The sequence below is a fragment of the Scyliorhinus torazame genome, chromosome 4, assembly GCF_047496885.1.
Source record: "Scyliorhinus torazame isolate Kashiwa2021f chromosome 4, sScyTor2.1, whole genome shotgun sequence".
Taxonomy (NCBI): Eukaryota; Metazoa; Chordata; class Chondrichthyes; order Carcharhiniformes; family Scyliorhinidae; genus Scyliorhinus; species Scyliorhinus torazame.
The window spans coordinates 37,277,977-37,295,471 of NC_092710.1; the positions used below are offsets into that span (position 1 = coordinate 37,277,977).

The 17,495-nt window shown below is 46.5% G+C and overlaps 1 non-coding gene across 1 annotated transcript; it reads right to left on the minus strand.

Annotated features, from left to right (window-relative positions):
* Positions 1-12,377: 12,377 nt before the first annotated feature.
* On the minus strand, positions 12,378-12,450 carry trnak-uuu (transfer RNA lysine (anticodon UUU)). Its single transcript has one exon. It is a non-coding gene; the product is annotated as a tRNA-Lys (tRNA).
* Positions 12,451-17,495: the final 5,045 nt, after the last annotated feature.

Sequence of the window (17,495 nt, forward strand, 5' to 3'; positions counted from 1 at the left end):
AGCAGGTTACAGAGGGATATAGATAAGCTGCAGAGCTGGGCTGAGAGGCGGCAAATGGAGTTTAATGTAGAGAAGTGTTAGGTGATTCACTTTGGAAGGAATAACAGGAATGCGGAATATTTGGCTAATGGTAAAGTTCTTGAAAGTGTGGATGAGCAGAGGGATCTAGGTGTCCATGTACATAGATCCCAGAAAGTTGCCACCCAGGTTGATAGGGTTGTGAAGAAGGCCTATGGAGTGTTGGCCTTTATTGGTAGAGGGATTGAGTTCCGTAGTCGGGAGGCCATGTTGCAGCTGTACAGAACTCTGGTACGGCCGCATTTGGAGTATTGCGTACAGTTCTGGTCACCGCATTATAGGAAGGACGTGGAGGCTTCGGAGCGGGTGCATAGGAGATTTACCAGGATGTTGCCTGGTATGGAGGGAAAATCTTATGAGGAAAGGCTGATGGACTTGAGGTTGTTTTCGTTGGAGAGAAGAAGGTTAAGAGGCGACTTAATAGAGGCATACAAAATGATCAGGGGGTTAGATAGGGTGGACAGTGAGAGCCTTCTCCCGCGGATGGATACGGCTGGCACGAGGGGACATAACTTTAAACTGAGGGGTAATAGATATAGGACAGAGGTCAGAGGTAGGTTCTTTACGCAAAGAGTAGTGAGGCCGTGGAATGACCTACCTGCTACAGAAGTGAACTCGCCAACATTGAGGGCATTTAAAAGTTTATTGGATAAACATATGGATGATAATGGCATAGTGTAGGTTAGATGGCTTTTGTTTCAGTGCAACATCGTGGGCCGAAGGGCCTGTACTGCGCTGTATTGTTCTATGTTCTATGCTCTATGTTCTATTATCCAAGAGGAGTCAAGCAGATAAAAGGGAGCCTGCGCTGCCTCAGGTCAGTAATAATGCCGCGACAGTAGCACTGGGCAGGTTGCCTGCAAACATATGACGCAAGCAGATCACTTCGTGACGGAGATGTTTTGTTGACCCGTACGAGGATCGTCCCCGCGGCCTTGGCTTTATTGGGACCACGCTCCAACCATTGAGCTAACCGACCATGTACGGATGATCACCTCGTGTGACCATGTCAATTTCAAATTTAGTCCAGTCGTGAATGGAGAATTGAGTATTCTTTCCTGACTGATCGTGAACAAGCTGGATCGCGCAAATTTGCCTTTTGTTAATTCCACCGTTTAGGTTGCAGCAAGCCGTAAGGATTTGCTTTCCCCTTGAACTTTCTGCAGGTTTCCAACAGACAAACTTCTCACCAAGACTTATGCTGGCTTCGGCATTGTTGAACACATTGTGCCTGGAGCATTGCCCAATCTGCAAACTTTCTCCTCATCAAATTTCTCATGTGTTCATCTTTATGATCGAAATTTCACAGTAACTTATGAACAAAGAACAATGAACAAAGAAATGTACAGCACAGGAACAGGCCCTTCGGCCCTCCAAGCCCGTGCCGACCATGCTGCCCGACTAAACTACAATCTTCTACACTTCCTGGGTCCGTATCCTTCTATTCCCATCCTATTCATGTATTTGTCAAGATGCCCCTTAAACGTCACTATCGTCCCTGCTTCCACCACCTCCTCCAGGCACCCACTACCCTCTGCGTAAAAAACTTGCCTCGTACAACTACTCTAAATCTTGCCCCTCTCACCTTAAACCGATGCCCCTTTGTAATTGACCCCTCTACCCTGGGTAAAAGCCTCTGACTATCCACTCTGTCTATGCCCCTCATAATTTTGTATACCTCTATCAGGTCTCCCCTCAACCTCCTTCGTTCCAGTGAGAACAAACCGAGTTTATTCAACCGCTCCTCATAGCTAATGCCCTCCATACCAGGCAACATTCTGGTAAATCTCTTCTGCACCCTCTCTAAAACCTCCACATCCTTCTGGTAGTGTGGCGACCAGAATTTAACACTATACTCCAAGTGTGGCCTAACTAACGTTCTATACAGCTGCAACATGACTTGCCAATTCTTATGCTCAATGCCCCGGCCAATGAAGGCAAGCATGCCATATGCCTTCTTGACTACCTTCTCCACCTGTGTTGCCCCTTTTAATGACCTGTGGACCTGTACTCCTAGATCTCTTTGACTTTCAACACTCTTGAGGGTTCTACCATTCACTGTATATTCCCTACCTGCATTAGACCTTCCAAAATGCATTACCTCACATTTGTCCGGATTAAACTCCATCTGCCATCTCTCCGCCCAAGTCTCCAAACAATCTAAATCCTGCTGTATCCTCCGACAGTCCTCATCGCTATCCGCAATTCTACCAACCTTTGTGTTGTCTGCAAACTTACTAATCAGACCAGTTACATTTTCCTCCAAATCATTTATATATACTGCAAAGAGCAAAGGTCCCAGCACTGATCCCTGTGGAACACCACAGGTCACAGCCCTCCAATGAGAAAAGCATCCTTCCATTGCTTCTCTCTGCCTTCTATGGCCTGGCCAGTTCTGTATTCACCTTGCCAGCTCACCCCTGATCCCGTGTGACTTCACCTTTTGTACTAGTCTACCATGAGGGACCTTGTCAAAGGCCTTACGGAAGTCCATATAGACAACATCCACTGCCCTACCTGCATCAATCATCTTAGTGACCTCCTCGAAAAACTCTATCAAGTTAGTGAGACACGACCTCCCCTTCACAAAACCGTGCTGCCTCTCACTAATACGTCCATTTGCTTCCAAATGGGAGTAGATCCTGTCTCGAAGAATTCTCTCCAGTAATTTACCTACCACTGAAGTAAGGCTCACCGGCCTGTAGTTCCCGGGATTATCCTTGCTACCCTTCTTAAACAGAGGAACAACATTGGCTATTCTCCAGTCCTCCAGGACATCCCCTGAAGACAGCGAGGATCCAAAGATTTCTGTCAAGGCCTCAGCAATTTCCTCTCCAGCCTCCTTCAGTATTCTGGGGTAGATCCCATCAGGCCCTGGGGACTTATCTACCTAAATATTTTTTAAGACACCCAACACCTCGTCTTTTTGGATCACAATGTGACCCAGGCTATCTACATCCCCTTCTCCAGACTCAACATCTACCAATTCCTTCTCTTTGGTGAATACTGATGCAAAGTATTCATTTAGTACCTCGCCCATTTCCTCTGGCTCCACACATAGATTCCCTTGCCTATCCTTCAGTGGGCCAACCCTTTCCCTGGCTACCCTCTTGCTTTTTATGTACGTGTAAAAAGACTTGGGATTTTCCTTAACCCTATTTGCCAATGACTTTTCGTGACCCCTTCTAGCCCTCCTGACTCCTTGCTTAAGTTCCTTCCTACTTTCCTTATATTCCACGCAGGCTTCGTCTGTTCCCAGCCTTTTAGCCCTGACAAATGCCTCCTTTTACTTTTTGACGAGGCCTACAACATCTCTCGTCATCCAAGATTCCCGAAAATTGCCGTAGTTATCCTTCTTCCTCACAGGAACATGCCGGTCCTGTATTCCTTTCAACTGCCACTTGAAAGCCTCCCACATGTCAGATGTTGGTTTGCCCTCAAACATCCGCCCCCAATCTATGTTCTTCAGTTCCCGCCTAATATTGTTATAATTAACCTTCCCCCAATTTAGCACGTTCATCCTATGACCACTCTTATCCTTGTCCACCAGTAATATAAAACTTACTGAATTGTGGTCACTGTTAACGAAATGCTCCCCTACTGAAACATCTACCACCTGGCCGGGCTCATTCCCCAATACCAGGTCCAGTACCGCCCCTTCCCTAGTTGGACTGTCTTCATATTGTTTTAAGAAGCCCTCCTGGATGCTCCTTACAAACTCCGCCCCGTCATAGCCCCTGGTACTAAGTGAGTCCCAGTCAATATTGGGGAAGTTGAAGTCTCCCATCACCACAACCCTGTTGTTTTTACTCTTTTCCAAAATCTGTCTACCTATCTGCTCCTCTATCTCCCGCTGGCTGTTGGGAGGCCTGTAGTATACCCCCAACATTGTGACTGCACCCTTCTTATTCCTGATCTCTACCATATAGCCTCACTGCCCTCTGAGGTGTCCTCTCGCAGTACAGCTGTGATATTCTCCCGAACCAGTAGCGCAACTCTGCCTCCCCTTTTACATCCCCCTCTATCCCGCCTGAAACATCTAAATCCTGGAACGTTTAGCTGCCAATCCTGCCCTTCCCTCAACACCAGGTCTCTGTAATGGCAACAACATCATAGTTCCAAGTACTAATCCAAGCTCTAAATTAATCTGCTTTACCCGTAATACTTCTTGCATTAAAACATATGCACTTCAGGCCACCAGACCCGCTGTGTTCAGCAACTTCTCCCTGTCTGCTCTGCCTCAGAGCCACACTGTCCCTATTCCCTAGTTCTCCCTCAATGCTCTCACCTTCTGACCTATTGCTCCTGTGCCCACCCCCCTGCCATACTAGTTTAAACCCTCCCGTATGACACTAGCAAACCTCGAGGCCAGGATATTTATGCCTCTCCGGTTTAGATGCAACCCGTCCTTCTTATACAGGTCACACCTGCCCCGGAAGAGCTCCCAGTGGTCCAGATAATGGGAACCCTCCCTCCTACACCAGCTGTTTAGCCACGTGTTTATCTGCTCTATCTTCCTATTTCTAGCCTCACTGGCACGTGGTACAGGGAGTAATCCCGAGATTACAACCCTCGAGGTCCTGTCTTTTAACTTTCTACCTAGCTCCCTGAACTCCTGCTGCAGGACCTCATGCCCCCTCCTGCCTATGTCGTTAGTACCAATATGTACAACGACCTCTGCCTGTTTGCCCTCCCCTTCAGGATGCCCTCTACCCGTTCGGAGACATCCTGGACCCTGGCACCAGGGAGGCAACATACCATCCTGGAGTCTCTTTCACGTCCACAGAAGCGCCTATCTGTGCCCATGACTATAGAATCCCCTATTACTATTACTCTTCTGCGCTTTGACCCTCCCTTCTGAACATCAGAGCCAGCCGTGGTGCCACTGCTCTGGCTGCTGCTGTTTTCCCCTGATAGGCTATCCCCCCCCCCGATAGTATCCAAAGGGGTATATCTGTTCGAGAGGGGGACAACCACAGGGGATTCCTGCACTGACTGCCTGCCCTTTCTGGTGGTCACCCATTTCTCTGCCTGCACCTTGGGTATGACCACATTTACATAACTGCGATCTATGACGCTTTCCACCACCTGCATGCTCCTAAGTGCATCCAATTGCTGCTCCAACCGAACCATGCGGTCTGTGAGGAGCTCCAGTTGGGTGCACTTTCTGCAGATGAAGCCATCCGGGACGCTGGAAGCCTCCCGGACCTGCCACATCTCACAGTCAGAGCACAGCACCCCTCTAACTGACATTGCGTCAATTAATTAAAATTAAAATTAAAAAATTTTTATTAAAACATTTTTTTTTTTTTTAAATTTCAAAGTTACTGTTAACTATCTGTTTCCTGGCACTATATTTCTATTAGAAATGCGCAAGCTAAATATAGTACTCTCCGATCTCTGGCTTAGATATACCTCTAAATTATAATTAAGTAAATATGGTTAATTAGTTACCAATGCTCAATTTTTTTTTAAATTTAGTGTAGAATCCCAACCAGCCACTCAGGCCACAGCTTTTCTGTGATGTCACTTCAGTTTCCCCCCCGACACACACACACACAATTTGAAAAAGGTATAAAAGTAAAAATGAGTAAAAATCACTTACTTACCTTCTTAGTGTTAATAATAAAATATGGTACTTACCTCACACCAATGGGTTTTATTATTAGGTTAGAGGAGGAGGGTGGGTGGGAGACACTACACGTGTAGTGTCTCGGGTTTCCTCTCCACCAGAATTTATTGGTTGGGTGGGGGGGGGGGGTGTTCCCAGAAGTCCGCGGGTCGAACTTCCGGTTCCCGCCTTATATATATAAAAAAATAAAACAGAAACGAAGAACAGACGCGGGACCAGGAAAGGGTTTTTAAAGTCACTACTCACCTCCCAGAAGGCCCCTGCGCACCGCTCCCACCGAAATTCAAAGGGCTGCTCCTGCAAAGGTAAGGGTTTTTAAAGTGACTACTCACCTCCCAGAAGGCCCCTGCGCACCGCTCCCGCCGAAATTCAAAGGAAATTTGAAATATAGGCAGTGTTAATGTACGTCTACGTGTGACAGTAAAGATTATTATTATTCTAGCACGGGATGTGCTACGGCTCACATTTCCAGTACTTGTCCGCAAAAGCCTTTGGGCGGCTTTCTTCATTGAAAGAGTAAAAGCAGCTGACCCTGTGAATTCAAAATTCAGTCGAAATGTAACCGTGCCGCAATAAAGTGCATGCGGATCATTCAGTAAGAAGTCTCACACCACGATATTAAAGTCCAACAGGTTGACTTGAAATCGTAAACTTTGGCAGCGCTGTGCCTTCATCAGGTAAAGTGGTCCTTCATCACTCAAACTGATGAAGGGACGGCGCTGCCAAAGCTTGTGATTTCAAATAAACCTGTTGCTGTAACACTTCTTGTTGCTGTCACACATCTTTCTGTATCCAGCGCCAGCATCTCAACATCATGCAAATTATTTGCAATTGCAGGACAGGCGCTCACATTAGTCCGAATGGAGGGCTGCTGCTTCAGCACGAAATGATGATGAGCCAGCTGAATTTTAAATTTGGGTAAATGGTTCGGGGGTTTACAAGTTAAGGACATTAACCGGGAGATCATGCGTCGCCTCTCAATAGATTAGCAAACAAGTATACTTCTCGCCGTAAGGTATTTTGATCGTTCCAGACGTGTTTCACCAGGCGAAATTACCTGAGGAAGGAGCAGCGCTCCGGAATCTAGTGACATCGGAACAAACCTGTTGGACTTTAACCTGGTGTTGTAAGACTTCTTACTGTGCTCACCCCAGTGAGCACATCTCCACATCAGTGTAATTAGCACCACATTATAAGTGGGTAGTGCAGCTTTTTGAAAAAGACATTTCGAATCATTATTTCGAAGTATTTGGCGTAGCCAGGAAACGACTGCATGTTAAGCAATCGGTTTGTTGAAGGTGGCAGCATTTGAGCCAAATTACTGGCAAGAGGGTTAGTAATTCCTGCACAGCGCTGCTGATCTATTCAATGCCGCAATTTCAAGGTAGGCTGATGTGATACGGTACCGTGGCTGTTTGCAAGGCTGCCTGGAGCAGATTCGCCTGAAATATTGCAATGAATGAGTCTTAAAACACAGTTCACAGCGACGTGAATTGTCATCTGCAGGAGTTCGCTATTGATTAGGAGACGTTGGACACATTTATGACACAGAAATGTAAAAGAACGATATCTAAAGGGGATTTATCTACCTTGATGCGCTTTAAGACTTCCAGCACCTCCTCCTCTGTAATGTGCACACTTCTCAAGACATCACTATTTATTTCCCTTAGTTTCCTAACATCCATGCTTTTCTCCACCGTGAATACCAATGAGAAATATTCATTCAGGATCTCACCCAACTCTTGAGGCTCTGCACATAGATGCCCTTGTTGATCCTTAAGAGGCGCTACTCTGTCCCTAGTTACTCTTTTTCCCTTTATGTATCTGTAGAAGCTCTTTGGATTCTCCTTTGCATTACATGCCAAAGCAAGTTCATGTCCCCTTTTTGCCCTCCTGATTTCCCACTTAACTCTATTTCGACAATCTCTATACTCTTCAAGGGATCCACTTGATCCCAGTTGTTTATGTACGTCATATGCCTCCTTCTTTTTTTTGACCAGAGTCTCAATATCTCGAGTCATCCAGGGTTCCCTACTTCTACCAGCCTTGCCCTTCACTCTAGTGGGAATGTGCTTACCCTGAACACTGGTTAACACATTTTTAAAAACCTCCCATTTACTAGCCGTCACTTTGCCTGCCAAAAGTCTCTCCCAATTTACCTCTGAAAGTTCCTGTCTGATACCATCAAAATTGGCCTTGCCCCAATTAAGAATTTTAACTCTTGGGTCAGAGCTATCATTCTCCATAGCTATCTTAAAACTAATGGAGTTATGGTCACTTGTCCCAAAGTGATCCCTCACTAACACTTATGTCACTTGCCCTTCCTTATTTCCAAGACGAGGTCAAGTTTTGCACCCTCTCTAGTCGGTCCATCCACATACTGAATGAGAAATTCCTCCTGAATACACTCAACAAATTTCCCTCCATCCAAGCCTCTAATGCTATGGCTGTCCCAGTCAATGTTGGGAGAGTTTAAGTCCCCTACTATTACCACCCTATTTTTCTTGCAGCTATCTGTAATCTCTTTACATATTTGCTCCTCAATTTCCCGCTGACTATTTGGGAGCCTGTAGTACAGTCCTATCAAGGTGATCTCTCCCTTCTTATTTTTAAGTTCCACCCATATAGACTCAGTTGGCGAACCCTCGGATATATCCCCTCTAAGTACTGCCGTGATGTTCTCCCTAATCAAAAACGCGACTCCCCCTCCTCTCTTACCTCCTGCTCTATCCTTTCTATAGCATCTATACCCCGGAACATTGAGCTGCCAGTCCTGCCCCTCCCTTAGCCATGTTTCAGTCATAGCTATAATATCACAGTCCCATGTGCCCATCCATGCCCTGAGTTCATCCGCTTTCCCCGTCAGGCCCCTTGCATTGAAAGAAATGCAGTTTAATGTAGACTTTCCCAGCTCTCTGCCCTGCTTTCTCTGGGCATGCTTTGCACACTCTCCCTTCCTGCCTTTTGTTTCCGTCCCCACTGACTTCCTACATCGGTTCCCATTACCCTGCCACATTAGTTTAAACCCTCCCCAACTGCACTTGCAAATTAGCAATTATGTCAGAATTCAGATTCAACTCGCCTAAAAGCTCAAAATCAGCAAAAAAATGATAATAAATCAGTATAACGCAAATATTTCAGGGATCAATCTTAAAGCGATGGGCAGAGATTTCTCCTTGTAATGATGGTATTATTCACACAAAAGAGAATAAATGAAACCTTGAACCCCGTGGAATGCAAAGGCGACGGCCCTTGGCTGGAAACTGGGATTGGAACAGACAGGGGTTTGAGGGGTAGCAGATTCATAATGGGCCGATGGGCTTCTTTCCCAGTGGATTCTCTCGATGAGTTCAGGTCAGCGTCGATCATTGGGATTAAAAATGATCGCCCGAACAGGGACTTGAACCTGGGACCCTCAGATTAAAAGTCTGAAGCTCCACCGACTGAGCTATCCGGGCTGTGAGTGATGTTGCCTGTAGTGACCGCATTCCCCCTTCGCTTTTGCTCCTCTCGCTCCGCTGTTGCCCCTATTTCCTCTGCTTATGCTGTGCCTCTCCTGTAGAACAAACAGCTGCCTCCTTTGCCCTGCGCCACTCTCTGAATCCGGACAGCATATCAGCAGCTCCGCCTCTGGATTCAGGGCGAGTTCAGAGCTGTGCTGCTCTTCGACGATTCACTCCGATACTCGGCCTACCGAGTCCCTTTCCTGGAGACTGGTTATTCCCAGTTGGTTTGGGACAGCCACTTCCTGACTCTCAATGACTCAACATTCTGACTCAAGGTTCGCTGCGTCCAGCACGCATGCTTCAAATCTGTTCTTTACAAAAGCGAAACCTCCCCTTTGCCGAACAACATCCACGCCGTACCGGCCTCCTCGAACAGGCGCAGGAATGTGGTGACTCGGGGCTTTTCACAGAAACTTAATTGAAGCCTACTTGTGACAATGAACGATTTTCATTTCATTTTCATTTCATTAAACGCTCTTTCATTTTGAGACATTTTCGAGAATTGCCTGACTCAAAGAGAAAAAATTGGGCACAATCAGCTGAACGCGACTTTGTGGGACACGCAAACATGTAATACAGCAAGTCAGGTGTTGACAGCTGATCCATTCCCATCAAAGAGACGCTTTACAAAGGTTCCGGAGCGATGGAACAATCACAAACTCCGGTCATATAAGGAGTGCAGCTGGTTCCATGGTATAGTGGTTATCACGTCTGCTTTATACGCAGCAGGTCCAGGGTTCGAGTTTTAGTGGAGGCATTGCTGCTTTTGGACAAGTTGTGACCGATTGAATTTCCATGTGAACAGAAATACAACCACGAAAGAGAAAATGCTGGAAAATCTCAGCAAGTCTGGCAGCATCTGTCGGGAGAGTAAAGAGCTAACGTTTCGAGTCCGATGACTCTTTGTCAAAGCTAACAGACAGAGAAAGTGGGAAATATTTATAATGTGGAGTGGGAAAGAAAGATGAGCCATAGCCACAGAAACCCAGGGAAACCGGGTGCTAATTGCCACAGAAACCCAGGAGACAGAGTGCAGATTGGCTTTGAATTAAGAAAACAAAGTGAAATGTATTTAAATATAAATGTGATGGAATTTATTGGAACATAACAATGAGGTTTAACTGAACAGCTGCAACGGACAGATTCAAAGAGCATCCTTTATTGGGACTGGATGAAATTCAATTTCTGATCATGTCGGAATTAGGATTCATCTCGCCTAAAAGCTCAAAATCAGCAAAAAAATGATTATATATCAGCATATCGCAAATATTTCAGGGATCAATCAGAAAGCGATGAGCAGAGATTTCTCCTTGTAATGATGGTATTATTCACACAAAAGAGAATAGATGAAACCTTGAAACCCGTGGAATGCAAAGGCGAAGGAATTTGGCTGGAAACTGGGATTGGAACAGACAGGAGTTTGAGGGGTAGCAGAGGCACAATGAGCCGATGGGCTTCTTTCCCAGTGGAGTCACTCGATGAGTTCAGATCAGCATCGATCATTGGGATTTAAAATGATCGCCCAAACCAGCACTTAAACCCTGGACCCTCAGATTAAAAGTCTGATGCCCTCCCGTCTGAGCTATCTGGGCTTTGAGCGATGTCGTCTGTAGTGACCATTTACCCCTTCACTGTTGCTCCTCTTGCTCCGCTATTGCCCCTCTCCCTTCGCTGTTGCTCCTCTTTCCTCTGCTGATGCTGTGCCTCTCCTCCAGAACAAACAGCTGCTTCCTTTGCCCTGCGCCACTCTCTGACGACATATCAGCAGCTCCGCCTCTGGATTCAGGGCGAGTTCAGAGCTGTGCTGCTCTTTGGCGCTTCACTCCGATACTCCGCCCACCGAGTCCCTTTTCTGGAGACTGGTTATTCCCAGTTGGGTTTGGGACAGTCACTTCCTGACTCTCAATGACTCAACACTCTGACTCAAGGTTCGCTGCGTCCAGCACGCTTGCTTCAAAACGGTTCTTTACAAAAGCGAAACCTCCCCTTTGCCTAACAACTTCCACACCGTACCGGCCTCCGCGAACAGGCGCCGGAATGTGGCGACTAGCGGCTTTTCACAGTAACTTAATTTAAGCCTACTCGTGACAGTAAGCGATTTACATTTCATTAAACGCTCTTTCATTTTGAGTCTTTTTCGAGAATTGCCTGACTCAAAGAGAAAATTTGGGCACAATGAGCTGAACGCGACTTTGTGGGACACGCAAACATATTATACAGCAAGTCAGGTGTTGACAGCTGATTCATTCCCATCAAAGACACGCTTGACAAAGGTTCCGGAGCGATGGAACAATCACAAACTCCAGTCATATAAGGAGCATGACTGCTGCTAGCTGGTTCCGTGGGGTAGTGGTGATCACGTTTGCTTTGCACGCAGCAGATCCTGGGTTCGAGCCCCAGTGGACCCTTTTGGACAAGTTGTGACCAATTGAATTTCCATGTGAACAGAAATACAACCACGAAATAGAAAATGCTCGAAAATCTCAGCAGGTCTGGCAGCATCTGTAGGAGAGAGCAAAGAGCTCACTTTTCGAGTCCGATGATTCTTTGTCAAAGCTAACAGACAGAGAAAGTGGGAAATATTTATACGTGGAGTGAGAAAGAAAGATGAGCCATAACCACAGAAACCCAGGGAAACCGGGTGCTAATGGCCACAGAAACCCAGGGGACAGAGTGCAGATTGGCTTTGAATTAAGAAAACAAAGTGAAATGTATTTAAATATAAATGTGATGGAATTTATTGGAACATAACCATGAGGTTTAACTGAACAGCAGCAACGGACAGATCCAAAGAGCATCCTTTATTGGGACTGGATGAAATTCAATTTCTGATCATGTCGGAATTCAGATTCAACTCGCCTAAAAGCTCAAAATCAGCAAAAAAATGATAATAAATCAGCATAACGCAAATATTTCAGGGATCAATCTGAAAGCGATGGGCAGAGATTTCTCCTTGTAATGATGGTATTATTCACACAAAAGAGAATGGATGAAACCTTGAAACCCGTGGAATGCAAAGGCGATGGACCTTGGCTGGAAACTGGGATTGGAACAGACACGGATTTGAGGGGTAGCAGGGGCACAATGGCCGATGGGATTCTTTCCCAGTGGATTCACTCGATGGGTTCTCGTCAGCATCGATCATTGGGATCTAAAATGATCGCCCGAACAGGGACTTGAACCCTGGACCCTCAGATTAAAAGTCTGACGCTCTACCGAATGAGCTATGCGGGCTGTAAGTGATGCCGCCTGTAGTGACCGCATTCCCCCTTCGCTGTTGCTCCTCTCGTTCCGCTGTTGCCCCTCTTTCCTCTTCTTATGCTGTGCCTCTCCTCCAGAACAAACAGCTGCTTCCTTTGCCCTGCGCCACTCTCTGAATCCAGACGGCATATTAGCAGCTCCGCCTCTGGATTCAGGGCGAGTTCAGAGCTGTGCTGCTCTTCGGCGCCTCAGTTTGATTCTTTGCCCACCGAGTCCCTTTCCTGGAGACTGGTTATTCACAGTTGGGTTTGGGACAGTCACTTCCTGACTCTCAATGACTCAACATTCTGACTCAAGGTTCGCTGCGTCCAGCACGCTTGCTTCCAAAGTTTTCTTTACAAAAGCGAAACCTCCCCTTTGCCTCACAACTTCCGCGCCGTACCGTCCTCCCTGAACAGGCGCCGGATTGTGGTGACTCGGGGCTTTTCACAGTAACTTCATTGAAGCCTATTGTTCATAGAATTTACAGTGCAGAAGGATGCCATTTGGCCCATCGAGTCAGCACCGGCTCTTGGAAAGTGCACCCCACCCAAGCCCATACCCCCACCCTATCCCCATAACCCAGTCCAATACTCAGAGCAATTTAGCATGGCTAATCCACCTAACCCGCACATCTTTCGACTGTGGGAGGAAACCAGAGTCCCCGGAGGAAACCCACAAACACACGGGGAGAACGTGCAGACTCCGCACAGACTGCGACCCAAGCCGGGAATCGAACGTGGGACCCTGGCGTTGTGAAGCAATTGTGCTAACCACTATGCTACCGTGCAGCCCTACTTGCGACACTAAGTGATTTTCATTTCATTAAACGCTCTTTCATTTAGAGTCTTTTTCGAGAATTGCCTGACTCAAAGAGAAAAAATTGGTCACAATCAGCTGAACGCGACTTTATGGGACAGGCAAACATGTTATACAGCAAGTCAGGTGTTGACAGCTGATCCATTCCCATCAAATAGACGCTTTACAAAGGTTCCGGAGCGATGGAACCTCCAGTCAAAAAAGGAATACTGCTGTTACCAGCTGGTTCCATGCTGTAGTGCTCTTCACGTCTGATTTACACGCAGCAGGTCCTCGGTTCGAGCCCCAGTGGAACCATTGCTGCTTTTGGACAAGTTGCCATTGAATTTCCCTGTGAACAGAAATACAGACACGAAAGAGAAAATGCTGGAAAATCTCAGCAGGTCTGGCAGCATCTGCAGGGAGAGCAAAGAGCTACCGTTTTGAGTCCGATGACTCTTTGACAAAGCTAGCAGACAGAGAAAGTGGGAAATATTTATACTGTGGAGTGAGAAAGAAAGATGAGCCATAGCCACAGAAACCCAGGGAAACCGGGTGCTAATGGCCACAGAAACCAAGGGAACAGAGTGCAGAATGGCTTTGAATTAAGAAAACAAAGTGAAATGTATTTACATATAAATGGGATGGAATTTATTGGAACATAACAATGAGGTTTAACTGAACAGCAGCAACGGACAGATCCAAAGAGCATCCTTTATTGGGACTGGATGAAATCCAATATCTGATCATGTCGGAATTCAGATTCAACTCCCCTAAAAGCTCAAAATCAGCAAAAAAAATGATAAAGATCAGCATAATGCAAATATTTGAGGGATCAATCTGAAAGCGATGGGCAGAGATGTCTCCTTGTAATGATGGTATTATTCACACAAAGGAGAATAGATGAAACATTGAACCCCGTGGAATGCAAAGACGACGGGCCTTGGCTGGAAACTGGGATTGGAACAGACAGGGGTTTGAGGGGTAGCAGAGCCACAATGGGACGACGCACTTCTTTCCCAGTGGATTCACTCGATGGGTTCACGTCAGCATCGATAATTGGGATCTAAAATGATGGCCTGAATAGGTACCTGAACCCTGGACCCTCAGATTAAAAGTCTGATGCTCTACCGACTAAGCTATCCGGCTGTGAGCAATGTTGCCTGTAGTGACCGCATTCCCCCTGCGCTGTTGCTCCCCTCGCTCCGCTGTTGCCCCTCTTTCCTCTTCTTCTGCTGTGCCTCTCCTCCAGAACAAACAGCTGCTTCCTTTGCCGTGCGCCTCTCTCTGAATCCGGACAGCATATCAGCAGCTCCGCCTCTGGATTCAGGGCGAGTTCAGAGCTGTGCTGCTCTTTGGCGCTTCACTCCAATACTCCGCCCACCGAGTCCCTTTCCTGAAGACTGGTTATTGCCAGTTGGGTTTGGGACAGTCACTTCCTGACTCTCAATGACTCAACGTTCTGACTCAAGTTCCGCTGCGTCCAGCACGCTTGCTTCAAAACTGTTCTTTACAAAAGCGAAACCTCCCCTTTGCCGAACAACTTCCGCGCCGTAACGGCCTCCCCGAACAGGCGCCGGAATGTGGCGACGAAGGGGCTTCACAGTAACTTAATTGAAGCCCACTCGTGATAATAAGCAATGTTCATTTCATTTTCATTTCATTAAACACTCTTTCATTTTGAGTCTTTTTCGAGAATTGCCTTACTCAAAGAGAGCACTTTTTGGCGGCCTTCAGGACGCGCGACAACGAGGAATCGCCGAGCAGAAACTTATAGCCAAGTTCCCACATGAGTGCGGCCTCAACCGAGACCTGAGATTCATGTCGCACTACATTCATCCCCCACCATCTGGCCTGCGAAACCCTACCAGCTGTCCTGGCTTGACACAATTCACACATCTTTAACCTGGGGTTACCACATCTCTGGATCTGTAAAGATTTAATCACCTGCTAATGGTCGCATTCCAAGCATTGTCTGGCATCTTTGAATCTGTCTATATATATGTTTCTGGAACATACCTCTTCATTCACCTGAGGAAGGAGCAGTCCCCGAAAGCTAGTGACATCGAAACAAACATGTTGGACTTTAACCTGGTGTTGTAAGACTTCGTACTGTGTTAAAATGAAAGACAAGAATAGAAAAGCAATCTGAACAACATGTTTTTTTATTATCTCTTACCGTCAAAGAGAGTTATCACACTCAGTAAAATATACATTTTGTTGCACACACGCTCCTACTGGCAGAGGTAGTGAGATCTGTAGCCTATCAATACTTTATTGAGTCCTGTGGGCAGCCGCTTTTAATATAATTAAGGAAACCAGAGGAGAAGTGACGGCTGCATTAATGGACTTACCCCTTTATTTGAAACAGCCATTCAGAGTCTACGTGCTAACTAATAATCTTGGCTGCGTGCAGTTGGGATCCGTAACAAGGGAAACTATTTTTTACTTTCGCTGAGAAGTTTTCAACTATTTACAGAATCAAATTATAATTAGGGCGCTAAAAGAAACCATTTGGACTCATCCGCAGCTCTCCAAAGGAACATCATGATGTCCTGCGATTCCTGTCTTTCCCATATACCCGGATTCCTATCAATTTATAGTCACTGTCAAATTATCCACGATTACCTGTCCACTTATCGAGATATGACTTGTAAAGTGCCCACATTTGTACTAAATAATCCAAATCTTTATGACCATTTGACCAATTTTGATTGCAAGCATGGGATATCGGTGACGATAGCTGGCTAAACATTTACTGCACATCGTTGATTGTCCTTGAACTGAATGGTTTCCTCATCCATTTCTGAGGCGATTAAGGAGCCAACCACATCTCTGTCGATTTGGAGTGACATGTTGGCCAGGTCAGGTATGGACGGCAGAGTTCCTTCCTCAAAGGAAGTGATTTTTTAATAAATACATTCCGGTTTGTCAACTGAACTCAAATCCCATTTATAGTCTTGCGATTGGAACTCAGATCCTCACAGTATGAACCTGGGTCTCTGGATTAGTTGTCTAGCAAGAGACAATACCACTGTGCTCCCACCTTCCCCGTGCTGAGCAAACCGGCGTTCAGCAAGCCCTTTCCATGTAGGGAAGAAAATATGTTCAGAATTATCTCATTGCCACTCGCCAATTACCTGCCCTCTGCTATTTTGATGCTCATCTTTGGACCGGTGAAAAGAAGCAGTGCTGTAAACCCCAACCATTGACACGCGAACCTAACAATGGGCAACCGTATTCGGAAAGCAGCAACGCCTTTCCACAGCAGAGACACATACCATCAGTTGGAAGGCGATTGATCACAGATATGTTTTTAGTTGCCCTCAGAATGACATCAATACGTTCCATGCCACCACCAGACTAACCATGGACTACTCTCCAGAATTGGTAGCCTTCTTGGATACACTAACCTCCATCAAGGACGGTGGCCTCAGCACTTCGCTTTACCGCAAGCCCACGGATAACCTCACGATGCTCCACTTCTACAACTTCCACCCGAACCACATCAAAGAAGCTATCCCCTATGGACAAGTCCTCCGTGTACACAGGATCTGCTCAGGCGAGGAGGAACAAAACCGGCATCTACAAACACCGAAAGACGACCTTGTAAGAATGGGATATGGCGCTCAACTCATCGATCCACAGTTCCAACGTGCCACAGCAAAAAACCGCAGCGATCTCGACAGAAGACAAACACGGGACACAACCGACAGAGCACCATTCGTCGTCCAGTTCGTCCCCGGAGCGGAGAAACTTCGACATACTTCTTCACAGCCTTCAACACGTCATCGCCGAAGATGAACATTTTGCCAAGGCCATCCCCGCAACCCCTTGCCTTCAAACAACCGCACAACCTCAAACAGACCATTGTTTGAAGCAAACTCCCCAGCCTTCAGGAGTACAGCGACCACAACGCCACAGAACCCTGCCATGGCAATCTCTGTAATACCTGCCAGATCATCGAAATTGTTACCTCCATTACCATCCATCAAGGTATGCGGTACATACTTTTATGACTCGGCCAATGTCCTCTGCATCACACGGTGCTGGAAATGATGTTCCCAGGCGTGCTACATTGGCGAGACCAAGCATACGCTGCGACAACGGACGACTGGACATTAAGCAAGAATTGCAAGGCAAGAATGTTCCCTTCCAACCGTGGAACATTTCAGCAGTCAAGGACATTCAGCCTCTGATCTTCGGGTATGCGCTCTCCATGACTTCCTTTAGGATACGTG